Here is a 22,585-nt window from a genome sequence, read left to right on the forward strand (position 1 = left end):
GGCAAAGAAATGTCTAATGTTTCATTTTTTTCCCATCCCATTTCCTAATGCAAACCATAGAAAATAAATCTTAATCAATTATTCAAAGATATTAAGGGATTTTTTTTTTACTTTTCTCTGTATGCAGTGTGTCTTTGGAAATCGATCCCCCCCCCCAAAAAAAAAAAAAAAAAAAAAAAACCAGAATAAAAACATCAATCATAGCAGGTGTGTTTTACTGTTTATTCTTTATGCGTTTGACTTCTCAGATTTATTGGTTTTAACTGATGCTGTAGATATTAAAAATTATTTGTGCTCCAATTAGTGGAAATGCAAATGTGAAGTGTTGTTCAAAATAAATCTGTGAAGGTTCTCAGTAATTCAGGTCATCCTAGTTTAGGTCATCGTAGACCCCCTGGGGGTCACTCCTTTAGGGATTAAATCTGGGATTCTCCACCATTTCAAGACTCAAGAGGTTTATTGTCATTTCGTATGGTGTTACCCAGCCTGAAACGAAATACTGTCTCTCACCAGCCTCTACAGTGCAATAAGCAATATGTTTGACCTTAGAACTGAAGAAGCTTCTTGGTAGAGAAGTGAAACATCGGCAAGCAACATAAGGAAATCCAGGCATTTTTCCTTCCAAGCTCCCTAGAAAGCTCACAATGAAGCACCCTTTGGTCAACTCCAGAGCCAACAAGCTGAACATCCTGTATAAGAACTTTGTAGGTAAGAGCAGTTTCTCTTCTTAATACACTGATATTTTATACATTATAATAAATCCAATCATGTTTACATTTTATTCGTAGAAACTGATAACTTTCAGGTGCAGACGTGGATGTTTGGACAAATTGTTCATGTAGATAATCCTCATTGCTGTTTTTTGTGATCATTGCACTCTATGTGATTATTTTGCTCCTGCTGTATTTCAACAACTTCTCACGGCTAGCGGAGTGAGCTGTGTAGAGGAATAACTGAGGACCCAAAAGGTGAAAACAGAAAGTCCACGAGAAACGCAGGAGCTCACGGAACAGTTCACTGATGGTTCAAGGGTTGACCCGTAGGCCATGAGCACAATAGTCCAAAAAGGTTCAGCTCAGGAGGCCCACTGTGTGAAAAGCTGGTCCGGAGGCCGGCTGTACAGAAGGTTCCTGGGACCTTCCAGCGGATGCAGAAGACAGCTGAGGTGATCCCTCGGACTCTCCAGTGGAGGCAGATGACTGGATGGGACCCTCCGACCCTCCAGCGGAGACAGACATGGACCCAGTAAGTACAGGGACCTCAGGCAGACAAAGAGAGGAACCAGCAGTTGCAGGGACCTCTGACAGATACAGAGCAAAACCAGCTGATGCAGGGACCTCTGGCAAGCACAAAACAGAACCGGTAGGCTCAGAGACCTCTGGTATTCCTTACACTGGCTGGAGTTGAGCAGCAAATTGGTTTGGCTCAGGTAGCAACAGCGGGATGCAGTCCTCAGGGAGCTGAAAATGTTCACCAACAAACCCAGCAGAGGACGGAGGCGGAAGGTGAAGTAGTTGTTGGCGCTGGTGTCTTAACCTCCAAGGGTCTTGAGTCGGCTGGTGGCTGGCACTCAGCCTCTGGGAGGCCCTGGAGGGAGTTACTGTCTCTAACATGGCCAGCTTTTTGAGAACCATTAAATGTTTCTATGAAGTGTGTTCCCTGCTTAAGATGAGTAGTTGAAGATGATGGCTGAACCAATGAGTGGACTGATGGCTGAGCTAAAGGCAACTGAGCACATAACTGAGCTAGGGGCGACTGAGCGATGGACTGAACAGGAAGTTGAACTAATGGCTGAGGTGCAGGCCCTGCTAATGGCTGAGCTAGCGGCAACACAGGAGACTTGGATAGTGGCAATACAGGAAATTTGGATAGGAGACTGAACTAAGGGCGACTGAGCTGAGCGTGACTGAACTGAGGGTGACTGAACAGGAGACTGAGCTAATGACTGAAGTAATTGTTGAGGTGAAAATGGAGCTGGTGGCAGAGTTGATGACCAAACTGCTGGCCAGGCAGCTAACAGAGCTTCAGGCCGGGCCGGGCTGCACATCCTCCACCAAGCAGAGCAGGTGAGCAGTGAAGGGGGTGAAGGCGAATGTTGTGGAGAATGTGCAGTACGAGGGATAGCAAACGGGAGGGAGGCATAGCTGATCCTAATAAACGGGGAAGCAAAACTTGATACATTGACATAGGACACAGACTTTCAAAGTAAAAAAGGAAACATAACAGACATGGACTTGACTAGGGGATAAAGCTGATAAGTGGGACAAAAACTAGGGCTGGGTATCATCACGGATTTCTAGAATCAATTCGATTCCGATTCACAATGTCCCAAATCGATTGATTCGATTCAGTTAAATTTTTTGCCTCAGACAGTCAGAAATATTAAAATTCTGATCACGATCATTTTCCTGGCCAGGGATTTTATAGCAGATGACCTTAAATATATTCTGCAGTAGATCAAAAACGAAAGAAAACAATTAATCAACATATAAACATGATGCTGCTGAAGTGAAATAGAGCAAAGTTACTGAGGTGTTATTAGAGACAAAACCAAGCATTATGCAATTTTGCACAATTTTTAAAAAGTTTACATTTGTTCAGTAGCTGATTGAACAGCAAAAATTAGGCTCTCTTTTCGGAAGTAAGTAAAAGCGAAAAAAAACCAGCGTCTGACAGCGTTGTAAACAATGGTAGACTTGTGCGTAATAAGCAAGTAAATAATGCAGAAAACTGAGATTTCTAGACAAGAAACTGTTTTTGAAGTACACACAGAGAGAGAGAGAGAGAGAGAGAGAGATAGCTCTGCATGAAGTGTGATTTTTATTGTGGTGAAAGCAAAGCACCAAAAGTAAGATGAAATTTATGATGATGTTTATGTGAAGGGAAATGTGAAGCTTATTTTGGATCTTCTTTTGCTGCTGGTTCAGTCAATATTGTTTAGAGAGATACAACCTGCAGCTTCAGAATCTATCGCAAAAAGGGCGTAAACATAAAGCGCTGACCCACTGAAACATCAGAATCAGTGAACTGTCGGCTTTCAGCCCCGAGCGCGTCCGTGTTGTCAGGTGAGAAAGGCGACATCTCACTGATTCTGATCTGTCGGGTGCATGTGTGCAGAATCCACGTACCTGCTCTAAGTCACTGTTTTAGCTGTGAATTAGATTCAAAATCGATTCAGGATTTTAATAAATCAATACAACATTATCTAAGCTAGAATCTATTTTAATCGATAAATCGATAATCAAAATCCACCCCTAACAGCAATCATGGAAGACAGAAAAAGACATCTAAGTGGTTGATGATTGAGCATGTGTCTGACAAACGAATTTTCCTTGAGATAAATTAAGTTCTTAATTAATGACTAACCTCATATTGTGGATGGATTTTCTCAGTTGTTCTCCTGACTGAAGTTTGGTCCATTTACAGCATCCTGCCATGCGATTGCATTTGTTCCTTACCACCGGGAACTGTCATGTTAACTTTTATCGAGTGGAAAAAAAGATGGATGCCTGGATGTTAAACGTAATTATTACACCTGGTAGAGCAGCAACGCTGATCATTTTATTAAAGAATTTAGACAATTTTTGTGATTCCACAGTAATCGTTTGACTTTGGGACCTGCAGCATAGTTTGGGTCCAGCCTTAAAGACTGGATTCTGTTGTTATTATTTAATTTAATAATACATTCCAAGAACTGTTACCCTAGACAATGATTGCAAACTAGATCGTCTGATTGGCTGAAAGACCTGTCTCGTCATTAACTAGGGTGGGAGGAGCAATGATGTCAGAGTGTGATGAGAGTACAGCAAACTGGCAACGATTTGTTTTAAGGTAAGTCTATACAAATCCCTATTTTTTCATTTTTTATCACCCCAATCCCTCGTCCTCCCAATTATGTAATAAAAATAGCTAAACTTCCATAATTTTCATCTTTGTCCCTAGACACTCCAGTATTATAATATAAATGACTAATGCTTTGAACATTGTGCTTATGTACCCGGTATGACTAAGAAACATGCCACTCTATGTGCACCAAACATCTGAACTTAATTTAATGTATTTGTTTATATTTTATGTATTTGATTATATTTTATGTGTTTTTAAAAATAATTTCAACACGGGGCTCAATTGGATTCATTTTTATAGGTGGTTCAGTCAGTAGTAAAATTCTCTGATCCTGATTAATATTATATTTTATTATTACTGCTAATAATAATAATAGTAATAGATAACACCTTTGTTTATGTGGACATTTGTACAGCACTTTATTTAATAGCACAGAATCAAAGTTTATTGATTTCATTTACAAGGTATAATTTCAAATTAAAAGATTCCTAATGGTAGCTGTGCAAATCTTATTGTATTAGTTACACATAAAATTCCTAATGGCTATTCCTATTTTCCAAGATCCATCATCCTATAAAAGACAGCAGAATTCATTTGTCTAAATGCCTGAACAATCATTGAGCACAACAGCCAACTTTGGAGGAGTGGCGGTGGAAACAGGCTTGAATTAGGAGTCCTTGTTGTTACCTTTTAGCAGAAGTTGGAGAAGATGGAGAAGAGGGGTTTATTTGAATGCTGGTTCAATCAGAATTCCATCAATCCAAATGAATAACTCTTTCATTTTATTCATCATATTCCCTAAATCTTCCAGTTATACAATACAAATGATTGATGCTTTCATTTTTTCATCCCAATCCCTTGATCTTTCAATACAGACCTACATTACATGAACCACATTTAGGAGAAAGGAGAAATCAACAATATTCAACATATGGACACCACGGCGCCAGCTGCTCAGGCCCAAGGCTGGAGCCGACCAAAACAACTCCTGGATAACGACTGTGTGATGACTATTCTTCCCATCCCATGCAAGGCCACCTGGGTTGGCTGGCAGACTGTTTACTTAGCCTGATAGGGCGAAGGACACTGTCTCAGCTGGACTCTGGACATGCACACACATACACTTACACTGATGCTGTCCTCCCATAGGTGCCCAGCGTGAGAAGAGGTCTCTTTTTTTTCCTCTTGTACTTTTCCCATTGTTGTGTACTTTTTCAGTGTTTTCTCTGTAACGCTGCCGATCTCCGACTGTATTCCCATGTGATGCCTTTGTTGTGTGTGTAAGTCGGGGGGGGGGGGGGGTCCTATTCCTCTGCGGGGCAACCTGCATATGGCCAATAAAGCATAAAGCATTCATTCATTCATTCATTGTATATTGTTTTCCCTTCTTTCATTTTGTACCTTGTGGTCCAGGTACCCAATTTTGCTGTGAAAGTAACGGCACAATGACCATAAACACTCTCTAAGTCTAAGAAATTAAAAATCCCATTTTAACTGTAAATTAAAATCCTTATTTAAAACAAGTTTATTAATTTCTTTGACAAGGTGTAATTCTGAATTAAAATTATACTAAACTAGTAAGATTCACAAAACAGATTAAAACAGAGGCGATCCAGTAATGCTGCACTAATGAAGTTTCTGCACTAATGCTGCACTAATGAAGCTGCACTTGAGTTTCAAGATGGCGCCGAGTATGGCAGCCTCGTCGCGAGCTCCCCCAAGCAACGGCTTTCTTCTGTGTTTAATTTTACTTTTCCTTTATTTTTTCACGAGCAGCACTTGTCTCCTTGTGTACGACCGACAAACCTTACTGGACATAAAAGACGGTCTTTCTTATAACTTTCCGGAGTTCAAGTTTTGCAACACGGACGCTCCGTTTGCAGACCCCCCATTCATCTCACCTAAGACGCCTTTGTTCTCTGGCCCTGGAGGCCGCGAACGCCGACGCAGAGGCAGAAGATATGGTGTTCTGGTTCGACTGAGACGGCGCACTTACAGACCACCGTTACCCAGTTTATTACTGGCTAATGTGCAGTCTCTGGAGAACAAGCTGTGCGAGCTTCGGGCACGGATCTCATTCCAGCAAGAGATGCGGGACTGCTGCGTGATCTGCCTCACAGAAACCTGGCTATCGGACAAAGTACCGGACTCCGCAATACAATACTGCCGGGGTTCTCTGTGCACCGCGCGGACAGGTCACAGGATCTTACTGGGAAAAGCAGAGGCGGTGGTGTGTGTTTCATGATCAACAACAGCTGGTGTGATTATGCGAACATGCACCCGGTCAAATCCTTCTGCTCACCGGACCTGGAGTACCTGATGATTAAGTGCCAGCCATTCTGGCTACCGAGGGAATTTACAGCAGTGATTATTACGGCTGTTTACATTCCCCCACAAGCCGACACTGACCGTGCACTCAGGGAACTGTACAGCGCGATCAGCAGCGAGGAAACCGCACACCCAGAGGCAGCGTTTATCACAGCCGGAGACTTTAATAAGGGAAACCTGAAGAAAGTCTCACCAAAACTCCATCAACACATCCTTTTTAACACACGTGGAAACCGGCTACTCGACCACTGTTACACCTCTTTCCGGGATGCGTACAAAGCCCTCCCCCGCGCCCCATTCGGCCAATCAGATCACTGCTCCATCCTGCTCCTGCCCGCCTACAGGCAGAAGCTGAAACAGGAAGCTCCAACCCGGAGGGCGGTGCACTGTTGGACGGACCAATCGGAGTCTGCGCTGCGGGACTGTTTTGATCACGCGGACTGGGAAATGTTTCACGTGGCCGCCAGAGACATTGATGAATACACAGACTCAGTCTGTGGATTTATCAGGAAATGCGTGGAAGATGTCGTCCCATCCAGAACAGTTAAATCCTTCCCAAATCAAAAACCCTGGATTAACGGAGATGTTCGCGCGGAACTGGCGGCACAGAACACCGCCTTTGCCTCCGCGAACACATCGGACTACAAACACGCACATTACCAACTCCGGAAGACGATCAAAGCAGCCAAACGTGAGTACAGGGACAGGGTGGAGCAACAGTTTGACAACCCTCGGAGTATGTGGCAGGGACTAAACACTAAACACGATCACAGACTTTAGAGGGAAAACCAGCACACCGCAGACCACGGCCTCTCTGTGTGAGGATCTAAACGTATTCTACGCTAGATTCGACGCAGCGAACACCATGAGACCGGACAGTGTGCGCACCGTGGTGTCTGAGGAGGATGTGCGGAAGTGCTTCAGGAAGGTGAACGCGCGCAAAGCTACTGGTCCGGACGGGATTCCCGGCCGCGTCCTCAAGTCATGCACGGCTCAGCTGGCTGGAGTGTTCACGCACATCTTCAACCTTTCCCTCTCTCTGTCTGTAGTCCCAGCCTGCTTCAAAATGGCCACCATCATCCCTGTACCCAAATCCTCCACCATCTCCTCATTGAACGACTGGCGACCTGTAGCCCTGACCCCCATCGTAAGCAAATGCTTCGAGAAGCTGGTCAGGGACTTCATCTGCTCTGCACTACCCGACTCACTGGACCCTCTACAGTTTGCATACCGCCACAACAGGTCCACTGATGATGCCATAGCCCTGACACTACACACTGCCCTGTCACACCTGGAGAAGAGAGACACGTATGTGAGAATGCTGTTTGTAGATTACAGCTCAGCATTCAATACCATCGTTCCCTCGAAGCTGGACAGGAAACTGCAGGATCTAGGACTGAGCAGCTCCCTCTGCAGCTGGATCCTTAGCTTCCTGTCTGACAGACGCCAGGTGGTCAGACTGGGCAGCATCACCTCATCCCCCATCACACTGAACACTGGTGCTCCACAGGGGTGTGTACTGAGCCCTCTCCTGTACTCACTCTACACCTACGACTGCACAGCCACTAACAGCTCCAACATCATTGTGAAGTTTGCGGACGACACTACAGTGGTGGGTCTTATCACCAACGGTGATGAGATGGCTTACAGGGAAGAGGTCAGCGCCCTGACCCACTGGTGTCAAGACAACCATCTCACCCTCAACGTCGCAAAGACAAAGGAGTTGATAGTGGACTTCCGGAGGTGCAGAGAAGTACACACCCCCATCACCATCAACGGCGCTGCTGTGGAGAGAGTGAGCAGCTTCCGGTTCCTTGGAGTACATCTGGCTGAGGATCTTACGTGGTCAGTACACACAAACAAAACAGTGAAGAAGGCGCAGCAGCGCCTCTTCTTTCTCAGGAGACTGAAAAGATTCGGCATGAGCCCCCGCATCCTCAGGACCTTCTATCACTGTGCCATTGAGAGCATCCTCACTGGATGCATCACCACCTGGTATGGCAACAGCACCGCCTACAACTGCAAAGCTCTCCAGCGAGTAGTGCGGTGCTCTGAACGGATAATTGGAGGTGAGCTTCCCTCCCTCCAAGACATCTACAGGAAGCGCTGCCTGAGGAAAGCGGGGAGGATCATCAAGGACTCCAGTCACCCCAGCCATAAACTGCTCAGACTGCTTCCATCAGGAAGGAGGTTCTGCAGCATCCGGTCCCGTACCAGCAGACTGAGAGACAGCTTTTTCCATCAGGCCATCAGACTGCTGAACACGTCATAGACACCTCAGCTTCACTACTGGAACTTCAACATTATGCACTCCACACTGTATATAAATGCCACTTGTTTTGCACATATTCAACTCTGTATATTTTATATATTTTATTATTATTATTATTATTATTATTTTTTTTTTTTTACTATTTAATTTGTAAAAATGTGTATACACACACACACACACACACACACACACACACACACACACACACACACGTAGGAAAATATTTAGTATACACATCCAGAAATGCATACACTATTATATATTGTACATATATTTATTAGTTTCAGGTTGGCCATTCTTGTATTTTGCTCGTTTGTGTTGTTGTGTTTGCACATCTCTGTTGCTTGTGGGGCTCGCACACAAGAATTTCACTCGCATGTGCTGTGCCAGTGTGCCTGCACATGTGATGTGACAATAAAAAGTGATTTGATTTGATTTGATGAATTAGACTAACTATTCACTTTAGCTAAAGTTATTACGTTATCTAAAGAGTTGGGATGCTGTGTAAGACATAAATAAAGCTAAAATACAAAGGTTTGGGCACCGTTTTGCATGTTTCCCTACTGTAGGGGTCTCTGCAAGCATACAGAGGGGGTACTCTGAGAGGGTCCAAGATGACAACTTTGGAATTCTACTAGAAACAGTCGATCATATTTGTTTGTCAAAGCTGAATTCAAGGCAAACTACGCTAAATTTGCATTTTTAGCTAACAGCTACAATAAGCATAACAGTTACCGTACGGCTATCATTTGTTAACATGACGCTTGTTCTTATACATGTAATACATTTATTACCAACCTGAGAGTTTATCCGCTGGTCATTCGACATGACGAATGACTTCTGAAGTCTTTTTTTTTTTTTTTGTGGCCTGTCCCATTTGGTTCTTTAGCCGTCAGAATTGTTGTCTGAAGACCAACAAGGATACCCAATGGATTTACTTTGCCAAATGGATCATCGTGGCATTGCCGTATTGGTCCATTTGATCAATCTTTGTTTTTATTATTTATTATATTTTATTTTCAGATGTTACAGACGGGACAGACATGAGTGAGGGATAGGAAAGGGAGAAAGAAAGAAGAAGGAAAGGAAAAACAGAAGGGGAGAGGGACAGTGAGAAAGGGGGGGAGAAAAAAAATAAAAATCTCCTGGATCACCTGCTGAGAGAAGAATAGAAAACAAGCAAAAAAACCCAAAAAAACAGAGCAACATACTAAACACAACACCATTGCATTAATCTAGCTAAGTGTAAACAGCAGTAAATACTAAATATTCAATGTTGTTGTGCAGCACGCAGGACAGACAGCGCACAATGTGCTTCGAAGTAGCAGCCAAGAAAGGTGTAATTTAAGTCTACAAGCAGTGAACACCCGTGTGCATACCTGTGTGGATCAGCGCGCTTGTATTCAAATGGTTTCCACATGTAATGGTCTGCAAGATGTAGCGAGCCATAGCCCCGTCCCCCAGGGCATGAAGCAGGCATGGAGGAGATCCAGGCCCCAGACAACCAGAGGCCCCAGAGTGCGAGAGCCCAAGGAGGACCACCGGAGGGGCATCCGTGCCACCTTCATGGGAAGGGCTGGGGATCCCCAGACGATGCGTCACCCAGTAGCCACCGAGCAGAAGCTAGAGGGGGCTGCACCGGCGTGCCCGCCGGCTCTGCCGGCAGCCAGCTGTGCCAGAGTGAACCGAGCCGCAGGCCCAGGGGCCTTCTGAAGTCTTAATTCAGCTCAAGATGCTGTAGATTCCCGTCAGTAACACTTTCGGTCCGCTAGTAAAACGTAGTTCTATTAATCTGCGCTTGAACCGGAACCGGATGTAAGTTTCAAAAAACTGAATTTTGGAACTGAAATTGAATGGTGAGAAGTGAAACTGAAATTATTCGAGAGCTGAATTTTTAAAGGATAAAATGCAGTTTCAAAGCAAATCAATTCATTTTCAAACCATAAATTCAATTTCAAATTAGACTAATTCAAATTCAGTTTTCAAAAGCATTTATTCAAGTTACAATTCAGATTCAATCTGAGCAATTCAAATTCAAATTGAACTTATTCAAATTCAGTTTCTGATGGCACAGATTTCTGCCCATACCAGTGTTTGAGTTTTATGTATCTTTTGTATTCTTTTGTGCCCTAGTTTAGCTCATCTAGTTTATTTTGAGATTGCTGTTTAGTCCTTTGTTCCTTAGTTGTTTATGTCATCTCCCCCTGTACTAAGTCTCCCTGGTTCATGCGTCATGTCTGCGTGGTTATGTTTAGTTCATGTCATGTCTCCATGTTTCCTGTTTTACTTTGAAAGTCTGTATTCAATGTCAGTGTATTCAGTTTCACTTCTCCTGTCCTGTCGTTAGGTTCATGTGTGTCAGCTGTGCTCCCATGTGTGGCCACTTCCCCTGATCATCCCTCATGTGTATTTAGTCTCTGTGTTTCATACAGTCTGTGTTGTGTCGTCTGTGTTCCCACCCTCCATGTCCTCACGGCCGGCCAGTCTGGCTCAGAAAACCATCGTCATGGTTTTCTGAGTCTCCTTAGTTTATCAGTATCTGTTTCCCAGTTTAGTTTAGGTTCAGTTTAGTCACGGTGTTTCTGCTTTGTGTTGAGACCTGTCATCAGCCACAATAAAGGCTCGCTTTCAGTTTAGGTTTACTCCGGTCTACTCTCTTGTGTTCGCACCTGGGTCCACCACACACACCACCGCACGGTCTGTCCCCTCAGATCGTGACAGTACGACGCAACCATGCCGGACCCAGCGACACAAGAGCAGGAGATCATTCGAACAGTGTAGTCGCTATGCGGCAAGTGGCTGCAGTGTTCCAGAGAGGAGGAACGGGAAGAGTTAGTCCGCCAAGTAGGGGTATGCGTGTCCGTATTCCCCTGGTTATGGGAGGAGCTGCATCCCCTCATCATTGACTTTCTCGTCTCCACTCTCCAATTCCGCCTGCAACAGCAGCTGTCCTGTGTGCGTGAGCCCTCGCCAGAGCCATGCTGTAGCTCCATTTCCCCGCTGCCTCGTGAGCCAGAAGCAGTCAGAGTCGGTACGGTGAGGCTCACCGCCGACACACCCTCGGCTCACGCTCCATTGTCTTCCGCATCCTCGCCACCGCCTGACTGCACTACGCAGCTCAAGGAGATCCCAGCTGCTATTGACTTCGGTGAGGAGGAGCGGCAGCAGGTATTACGGGCGTATTGCGAGGACGAGCTCCGTTGGAAGCCCTGGCTCATCCCCGAGGAGGAGCTCTCGCCAACCGGCCCGCCTCGCACCTGCCGCCCACCCTCGCTGCCTCAATCGGACTACTCGTCTCCTGCTGCCTTTCTAGCACGGATGTGGTTGGAGGACGAGGAGCCGGTCGCCATGGAAAGTCAAGTTTTGTCCACAGCCGCTTCAAAGAGGAAGCGGCGTTCACGCCGCCGTCGCGCACTGCTACGTCCTGTCTCGCCCTCCACGGAGCATCACGAGGATGCTGTGGGGGTCCTGGATGTCGATCTCGAGGAGCTCTCGGGGTCCCCGGAGCTGCCAGGGACTTCTACCCCTCACCCATAGCTGGAATGGCCATCGGGCATACCGAGCATATGCCCGGTGGGCCGCTGGCGATTTTTTGTTTTTATGGGCCGATGGATTTTCTTTTTTTTTTTAGGAAGGGTATATATAATGAAAGGTGTCGGATTGGCCAATTGGTCATGATCGACTCTGGGCTGGACCAATTACAGCCGAGGAGGCCGGATGCACCCTCCCCCTTGTTTATCAATCAAGTGATTTTCGCGCATTGCATGCCGGGAACTAGTGGCAAAACAATCCAAGTACCGCATCAAATGCAAGCATTTGCAGCACCGCAAAACATTCATTCTCCGGTTCCAATACCTTCTTGTTTTTTCTTTGGAATGTACAAAACAAAAGGAGAACAATGCCGGTCCGTACAGACTTGACGAAAAGACAAAGAAAAGATACGAGGAAAAAAATCAAAGGAGTGAAAGGGTTAGATCCTTACGAGCACACAGAGTGGACAAAAGACGTCAGCGTGCTGCTCACTTTCACCACGCTCAGATTTATAATTACACGGTTCTTGGAGTGAGTGCATACACTCGTGAAGTTTAGTAACTTCGGGTCACTGCAACAAGCCCAGGTACAGTTTACCGACGGATGGGTAGAGGACCTTGAAATGCACCGTGTAGAACGAAAGACCATCGTACGAACAAAGGTAAGTTTACCAGTCTCACAAATCGTCTTCATAAATACACATTCGTTAACTGTTTATTAATATAACCTTTGAGCTCAACGGCAATTAATTAGTAGTGGAAATAATTTCTGGTAGCATCACAGAAATGTAGCAGTGACAATAATATTGTATGCTGTAATCGTACTGGACAATTAGTGATACAAAACAACTGTTTTCTCCTGTGAATAAAAGTATATGTTTTTGTCAATGTACCATGGTAATAACAGAAGCGAAACGCAATATTGTGTCAGGACAATTCACTATTTATGCACAATAAACAAAGGAGCATAGCGCGACAATTTCTGTTCAGCGCCAGACTTGCTTGTAACCTATATCACCAATTATGTTATGAAAAATGACCTATTAACGACTACAAAACTCTGACCTTTGTGGGAATGCTTGGAGCAGACTAACATGTGAGCTGGAGTGTTCTGAGACGTTATATTTGGTATATCCAGACCATCCGTCGGCTCTTACTTCGGAAACATGGCTTAAAAAATTTCTCTTCAACGACGTAATCCGATAAAAAAAAAAAAGATCTCTTTACCCGTCGGCTTCCGTGGCTGTCATGCGACCGGCTATTGCAGTTAATAATACAGCAGCTTCTTGCCATTTTTTTGGGTTTCTTTTTATCGCTGTGTAACTGAGTTCAATTGAAAGCCTGCGTGCGCTAGTACCTCTTGCCACAAGTTCCCAGAATCCTTTGCGGTTTAGCCCGAATGACGTCACATTTTCAATCTTTATCCTGGTGGGCCGGTCTCTAGTCAAAATGCCCGGGCTGATTTTTTGTCCCAGTCCAGCCCTGCCCTCACCCCGCCCGCTTCCATGGATAGAAAGAAGCGGTACTCTCGCCGCCGGCACTCTGAGCCTCAGCCTAAGGAGGTCCCTCAGTTAATGCCATCTGAGGCTTTAACTTCCATCAGCCATCCAGTGGTGAGTACCACTGACTCAGTTTCTGACGTTGTATCTAGCCCCATAGCCAAAGACCTCAAGTCAAAGGAGAGTGTTTCAGGGGCTGCTGTGAATAAAAATTTCTTGTCTGACTGTGACCTGGCTGATTCGGCAGGTTACAGCATCCATGAACCGGTTAACAATCATAACAGCAATAAAGATGACTGTGTCCTCGGCGTCATGACTTCTGAACCTGAATGTAGTACTGATGCAAACAATAAGTGTCTTGTTCTAGAGTTGTTTAACCCTGGTACAGCAAGCTTTGAGCCGACAATGTCTGAATCTGGTACTACGATCAACAGTTCTAATGTTGCCGTTGATGAAAATGTGTCTGTATCCGCCGACACTAACCTAGCACCCAGCTCTTCAGGGGTTTTTAGCGCAGTACAGGACGGATTGTCTGTAAAGTGCAACACTGTGATAACTAACCCACCATTATTTGCAGCCACCAACCGTTGTACTTCTGTACTGTGTCTTCCTACCAAATCAAAGGGTTTTTCTGAGTTAACTAGTGATGAGGACGTTAAGTCTCACACAGTGAACCTGCAGTCGGTGGGTTTTTCTGAAATAATGAAAGATGCTGGGAGTAAAGGTTTAGACTCAAAGTATTCTGTATCATATGAATTTCAATTTAATGTGTTGAAATCATCAGCGAGCAGTCCTAGGTGTGTGTGTGTGTGTGTGAGATCAAGAATTAAATCCTGTTACCTCAGACAATTTAACACTTACCAAGCCACCTCATGCCAGGTTTGAAACTTTGCTTAAACCATTTTCTAAGTCTGAAGAGAGACTGTCTAGCTTTCCTCAAGGAGCAACTAAAGACTGTTTGAACTGTGCTGAAGTCTCTGAAGAGTTAAGATCTAATTTTGTTGTTGCCCCTCTGCTAGCACCCCTTGAATTGCATGTTCAGGACTCTGGGTGCACTTCCAAGGCGGCTGTGACACTGCTCGACCTTATACCCGCATCTGATTCCCAGGTGGGGGCAGCAGCTGTCTAGTCAGCACCCGTCCTAGTTTTGTCCCAGACTCCTCTTATAACGGAGGTGAGTGACTGTGCTTTTTCATCTCATGAGCCTGATATAGTGGAGTGCCCTTTTGTGGGCCCAGCTACGAAGAAACTGGTGCCAAAGACTGCTCTACCATTAATCATGATTTAATAGACATCCATGCTGTGGCCGACCTAACTCTGGTTAAGACTGAGGGCCAGTCAGAGTCGTGTTGTGATAATGAAAGGACTGTGTGTAACTGTTTTGAAGAAGCGCACAATGAAATCACAGACCATGTTCTTGGCTCTGTAGAATTCAGGACTTTTTCTAGTGTTGCTCCCATAGCCGCACCACATGAAGCCAAGGTTCAGGAGACAGTGAAAGGGGTTCACACGTCGACTGTAAAGTCTGCTTTTGAGCCTCCTGGGAATGATTGTGAAACATCAAAGATGGCCAAGGGCCGCGTGAGCTTTCTCTCCGCCTCAGACTGTTTTCTACCGCAGCCAGCTCGTACAGCCGAGACAGAGTGTTGCCCCCGTGTGCAGATTGTAGTGGAGTCTAATACTGTATTCCCTGATGTTGGAATTGCAGACAGTGATCAAGACCAAATGTACAGGAATGTGAGCTCTGATGATACTGCTTCTCAGTTGCAGACTGTTAGGCCAGCCATGAGCATGTCTGCCTCTTTATGTGACTCTGAATTCAGCTATGGACTTATGTGTAATCCTACCATGAACTATTGTGTTGACAATGCCGACAGGGAGTTGGTCCACCACACACACCACCGCACGGTCTGTCCCCTCAGATCGTGACACTCTCACATTCACACACTGGTGGAAGCAGCTACAGTTGTAGCCACAGCTGCCCTGGGGCAGACTGACAGAAGCGAGGCTGCCAATATCGCGCCATCGACCCTTCTGGCCAACACCAGTAGGCGGTAGGTGAAGTGTCTTGCCCAAGGACACAATGACCAAGACTGTATAAGCTGGGGCTCGAACCAGCAACCTTCCAATTACAAGACAAACTACCAACTCGAGCTTCGATCGCATCAAAATCCCTCGTCCTTCCAATTATAGAACACAGACAGATAATCCTTTGATCATTTTTATTCCAGTCCCTAGACATTCCAATTATACATTCTAAATCACTGATGCCTCCAATATGGATTGTCTGATTTGCTAATAGACAATGGTGTTAGAGGGTGATGTCAGCAGAGGACATAGAAGTGTGACTGGGTAACTGATTAATATAATGGCCATTCCTTCTATCCAGATGACTAATTCTCCTGGCTTTTAAAAGAAATCCTAATCCCTACAGCTTCAAATTTTAGAAACCAAATCAATAATTCTTCCATTTTTTTCACTCTAAGTCCTAGATCTTCCACTTGTAGTTTAGAAATTACTAATCCTTCAAAGAAACTAATGATAATTTCATCTGTATGCATCTTCCTTTGGAAATTGGTTTCTTTGTTCCTATTCCTACTTTGAGAATGTCAGGTATGTGCAAGTGTGTCTGATCAACATCAGTTTGATATCTCAGATTCAGTGGTCTGAACTAAGATGTCATTTGTTCTTCATGCAGTAGAAATACGGCGGCAGAGTGTTGCTCAAAATGAAGCAATCTTTGGTCAGCTTCAGAGCACACAAGATGAGTATTCTACAGGATACAGTGTTTTCTCTTCTTAATCCACCATTTTTTCCATAATATATAAAATGGACCTGGTGTATGATTCTCATCACTGCTGCTGCAATCACTTTAGTCTTTGTTGTGGTCTTGCTCCTGCTCCATTTCAAGAAATGCATATAATTACAAATAAAACACACACACACACACACACACACACACACACACACACACACACACACACACACACAACCTCTGGCACCTCTGGGCCACCAAAGGGCCGCTGTGGATCTGCCTGATTACCTGTACTCCTGGGCTGCTATTTTAGCTGAGTGCTCAGAAGACGTCTTTGCTGGATCGTTGAGTTATCCTCGTTAATACAGCTCTGATAATCTCAGTTTTTTGTGTGATTTCTTAGTTTTTTCCAACCGGAGTTCTCCTGTGCATAGACTCCTGGACCTGTCCTTATTCCTGGATCAGTTTCCCTGGCAGTGTCGTGGAGTGCAGTGGGAGAGAGTGCTGAAGACAAATGTGAAAGGAGCGAACGAGCAGAGCGTGTTTGGAGTCTTCCTCTACTATGGAACCGTGGATGCTGAGTGGTGTGTGAGTGGAGCGAGTCTTCCTGAAGACAACGATCATCTCCTGGGTTCCCTGCACCAGAACGTCAACTGCTGAACCTCATCTCTGTACACTGACTCATCACTGCTAATGAGTCCAACCACGGTTGTGTCGTCAGTGAACTTGATGATGTGGTTAGAGCTATGTAGGGCGGTGGAGTCATGTGTCAGACGGGTGAACAAAAGAGGGCTAAGAACGCAGCCCTGAGGAGCTCCTGTGCCTGATGGTGCTGGAGATGTTGTCGCTGATTCGGATGGACTGAGGGCTCTCTGGCAGGAAGTCTAATATCCAGTTCTGAAGCGAGGTTTTCAGTCCCAACTTGCTGAGTTTGTCAAACAGTTTTCAGGGGGATATTGCGTTGAATGCTGAGCTAAAGTCTACTAAAGAACATTCTGACATAAGCGTTTTTCTTGTCCAGGTGGGAAATGGACAGGTGGAAAGCAGTGGAAATAGCAACCTCGGTCGACCTGTTTGGCCAGTATGCAAACTGCAGCAGGTCAAGTGAGCAGGGGAGGTTGCTCTTCATGTGTGCCATGACAAGTCTCTGAAATTATTATATCTATATATAGAATTATATCTTGTTAGCACCACATATTAAAACCTATATAATTCTCTGTGAGCACTTATTTAACCCTTGTATGGTGTTCGGGTCTGTGAGACCCGTTTTCAGTTTTTCTCAAAAGAAAAATTAAACAATTAATTATTTTTTCAACCTGAAATTCATTGGCTTTGGCTTATTTTCTGTGAAGAACATAAATCCGAACTAATTTTCAATGACCTCATACTGTACCTCCCCCCACACATTTACATTACATACAAGGTGTTCGGGTCCACTGGACCCAGGTCTAATAAAAGTGTTGAAAGTGCAGGTCCTGTGTTCCCACACTCTGTCTTCCTCCTTTCTGGTGCTGCTGATAGTGTTTTCTTCCGTTCCCGCACAAAGTTGCAACATTGTTGAAAATTCAACTATCAACACGTCTGCTCTTACATTCCCGCACATTTTACCCTCTTTCTTGAGGGATCCAAATTTTATTTTCTCATACCCTGTCCCACCTGCAAATTAGGGGCATAATACTATAAAAAAGACTTTACCAGTGTGGTTCTTTATCACAACTGATCAAGATGGCAAAAGATTATCTGCTGCGAGGGCCATCCAATTGATTTTGGAAGAGAGAGGGGCTTCGGAGGATGATGTTGACAAAGAGGTTTCAGAATATTTCACATTTCTGAAAATTCAGAGTCTGACAGTGACTTTGAAGAAGAGGATGAGGTTGAGCACCATTTAGTAACAAAACGAAGACGAGTACCCCATCTGCTGCCAGCTCCAGGACCAGAACAAGCCCACCAGACAGCAAGTGAAGAAATATGGATGTCAATAACTGGTGAAATTGAATTTGTCTTCTTGCCCAAGAAATGAGCCACCCTGCAGAGCTGTTACTGTGATAAGCCAGGGCCAACACGGCTGACAGTTACTCATGTGCAGGACATCAAGTCTTCATTTTAGCTTTTCATCCCAGATTCCATCCAGAAAATTATTCTGGATTGCAGTAATCTAGAAGGAAGGTGTGTTTTTGGAGAGAGGTGGAAGGAGATGGACCAAATTGATCTGCAGGCCTACTTTGGGGTTCTTATCCTTGCAGGAGTTTTCAGGTCCAAAGGGGAATCCACAGAATCCTGTGGGATGCAGAAACCGGCACGAACCTTTCCGTGCATCAATGTCTCTGGAAAACTTCCACAAAATTTCCAGGATTATCCGTTTTGATAACCGAGACGACAGACCAGCTCGACGGCAGAGAGACAAGCTAGCTGCCATCAGGACAGTGTGGGATAAGTGTGTGCGCCACCTCCCCCTGTTTTACAAACCTGGGCCTAATGTCACCATTGATGAACAGCTGATCCCATTTAGTTGTGAAACATATTGCTTCACGTGTAAATGTGTTGTCTTTCCACTCACTCCACTTGATTATAACTGATTTATTTTTTTATAACGTTTTATAAAAAAAAAATAAAAAAAAATGAGACACATATTAATTCATAAATGTGATCTAACAAAGGTAAAGGGAAAAAATTAACCATGTTTACTGTTCATATGGCTTGTAATTGGGATGAAGTAAACATCTGTTGAGTAATTTAACATAAAATTGTTTGATAGTGTTAATTTGGAAAGCCAAAACTCTAGCGGGTCCACCAGACCCATGAACACTGGCTGAGTAACAAAAATATGAACACCACACAAGGGTTAATTTATTAGGGCCCAAGCACTGAGAGTGCGAAGGCCCTATTGTATCTGCTCCGTTTCTTCTTCTTCTTCTGATTATTATTATTATTATTATTATTATTATTCAGGCAAAACAAGGGCCTTTTTGAGGGCCTAAACATGCTCAAAAACTCATGAAATTTTGCACGCGTGCCAGGTCTGGTGAAAAATTTTGTATTTTAATGGTTTTACATATGAGCGCCACCTATGCCTTGTTAAATGCAGCCCTATGACCACATCGTTTGAGCTACATTTATGAAATCTGGCACACATGTGTATCATGCCGAGACAAACAAAAAAGTCATTGGGCCCATTGACACAAACCCAACAGGAAGTCCGCAATTTAGAAGTGAAGGTGACATTTTGGCTCTAATTTTGCCATTTCCATGCCTCGAACTTTTTCAAACTCCTCCTTGGGATTTGGTTATATAAGCTTCATCTTTGGTCAGTGTCAACTACACACCTGGGCTATGTTAAATTGCGGAGCTTTTGAGTTTTCATGATACGGTGAGCCCGTGGTGCCACGGCGAATTTCGCCATGAAATCTTATTGCCTCTCATTCTGTCATACATTGTCTGCTCTGGACGAAAGAGCACACATATGATAAGGCTCCTACCCTGAACTTATTTCACCTGCCAAATTTGAAATCAGGGACAGCGCCACCTAGTGGGAACAGGAAATGTCATGTTTTACACTTTGGGGTACAGTATTGTGATGGGTGACATCTGAAACCTCAAATTTCTCCAGGAAAGCCTTAAGGAGTTGGCCTTGGGTTACAGTGAAAACTGTGACTTTTTGCGAAAGGGTGTGACCCCAGCAGCATGGCGAATTTCTATGTCTCGCCATGAAGAAACAATATAGTATAACTCTATGAAATCCAGTCTGATCAGTACCAGACTTTACAGGCATGATGTCAGACCCGCCCTGAACAGATTGATGTGCCCATTGTCAGGAATACGCAGAGCGCCACCTAGTGGCAACAGGAAATGTCATGGGTTTAATTTTGTTGTACTGATTTTCACAGGTTCATCGTGGCCACCTCAAAAGCAGTGAATATTACCATCATGATGCTTCAGTGCGAAAATTGCGAGTTTAAACTGAACGGCGCACCCTGGTGGCAACGCGGTTCACCATGAACAATGAAGTGGCTTTTTAGGGCCTTGAAAAGTTTAAAAAGTCTTGAAATTTGGCCCACAGCTTCAATGTGATGAAGGTTTTGTTGTTATGTGGTCACTTTCCTTGAATAGCGCAAAATGGCTCTACAGCACCCCCTACAAAATTTCAAAACATCAGACCCTGCTCTGTGTTTTATGTATGAGTCTGAAACCTGGGAAGCTTATAGGAGATGAAAAAAGTCTCCTGGAGCAACATCCCAAATCCAACAGGAAGTCAGCAATTTTAAAATTAATGTGTAATTTTGGTGACATTTTCCCCTCTTTTCAGGCACCGTTCTTTGACGAACTCCTCCAAGGGATTTCATCAGATTGACGCGATTTCCTGTTTGTGGAATCTAAAGACCTTTGTGATGTCAAATTGCGAAGCTTTTTACGTTCAGGGAAACGGGGTGTTCATAGCGGCACGTGGAGTTTCAATCACTCGCCAAAAAGCAGTAATCTGCTGTCACTCCAAAACACAATGTCCAATCTCTCCCAAAGGTCGCAGGTATGATGAGACTCAAGCTCGGAAATTTTTGTTATGCCATTTGTTAGTAATGGTTAGAGCGCCACCTGGTGGGACGACTATAATCATGATTGAATGAGATGAAATGTTAGCAGGTGGTTAAATGCATGAATTCCATCAATGTGACATCAGATCGGACATGCTGTTTTTAGGTGTTGGGCGTGGCTCGACGCGATGGGGTGCGACGGCCCTCATAACGCTGCTTGCAGTTTTAATTTAATCGTACTTTCTTCAGTTCATTTTGAGTGAAAAATGTTCTTTAGGCTTTGTCAGGGTGCCAGACAGATTATTAGACCATCCATTCGCTTCCACTTATCCTTTCCAGGGTCGCGGGGGGTGCTGGAGCCTATCCCAGCTGTTATAGGGGGAGAGGCAGGGTACACTCTGGACAGGTCGCCAGTCTGTCGCAGGGCTAACACATAGAGACACAGACAACCATTCACACTCACATTCACTCACAGATTCACACCTATGGGCAATTTAGATTGACCAATTAACCTATCCCCACTAACTGCATGTTTTTGCATTGTGGGAGGAAGCCGGAGTAACCAGAGAGAGAACCCATGCAAACACGGGGAAAACATGCAAACTCTACACAGAAAGACCCCAGCCTGATGGTGGAATTGAACTCAGGACATTCTTGCTGTGCAGCAACAGTGCTAACTACCGTGCCACCGTGATTATTAGTGTCAAACTAAATAGGGACTTAGTCCTAAACGTGTATATACACATACAAATATCAACACACAGAGACATTAACCCTATAACTGCCTTAACAACCAACAGAATATTTTTCAAACAGTTGTTCTTTGCTGAAGAGCTCTGTAATCATTATACAAACTGAATCCATTACAAGGTAACCTACATTTCTTTCACAAAATTACATAAACCACTGAATAGTAGGACTACAAAGACTCTGTATATAATTTTATATAATTTATTTAGTCTTAGCCACAACACAAGCCATTATTTGCCTAAATCGGCTTGACCTAGTCGATCCACTGATGGTCCTGGATTGTTGATTACCTGACAGAGTGACCACAATGAATGCATCTTCAATACAAGGTGTCTGACAAGGTGATGGGTAACACAGGGGCATCACAAGAGACCGTCCTCTCCCCTTTCCTCTTCACTCTCTACACCTCAAACTTCAGCCACTGCACTAAGACCTGACATCTTCAGAAGATGGTTGAATGCATTATTGAGCATGACGAGATGGCGTGCCGGGCTGTGGTGCACTCTTTTGTCACACTGAACGGCAGATGATTCTGCCGTTCAGTGTGACAAAGACCAAAAAATTGACTGAAGACCAGGAAACTTGAGATCCCTGTTTCTACCCGAGGGGTGGAGCACTGTAAATATGGCAGCACAAGAACAAGATCTGAGTACAAGATCCATAGAGGCTGGGGTCTATCACAACATGCAAGACCCCAGGTGCAGGCTGTGTAAAGATGCCCCTGAGACAATCCAGCACATAACAGCAGGGTGCAAGATGCTAGCACATGGTTATGGCATTCCATGTATGCCTTGCCTGCTAGCATCTTGCACCCTGCTGTTATGTGCTGGATTGTCTCAGGGGCATCTTTACACAGCCTGCACCTGGGGTCTTGCCTGGTGTGATAGACCCCAGCCTCTATGGATCTTGTGCTCAGAGCTTGTTCTTGTGCTGCCATGATTAGTGCCTCTGTGCTGTCTTTCAGTCCAGCTTTGTCCAGCCACTGGTAGGATTTCTGGATATCAGCCACCTCCTCTATCTGCCGGTGGTACATACCGTGCAGGGGCCTGTCCTTCCATGATGGTTCCTCGTCTCCCTCC

This window comes from Rhamphochromis longiceps, linkage group LG2, assembly GCF_057381845.1.
Source record: "Rhamphochromis longiceps isolate RC_006_pf linkage group LG2, R_longiceps_female_GT1.1, whole genome shotgun sequence".
Lineage (NCBI taxonomy): Eukaryota > Metazoa > Chordata > Actinopteri > Cichliformes > Cichlidae > Rhamphochromis > Rhamphochromis longiceps.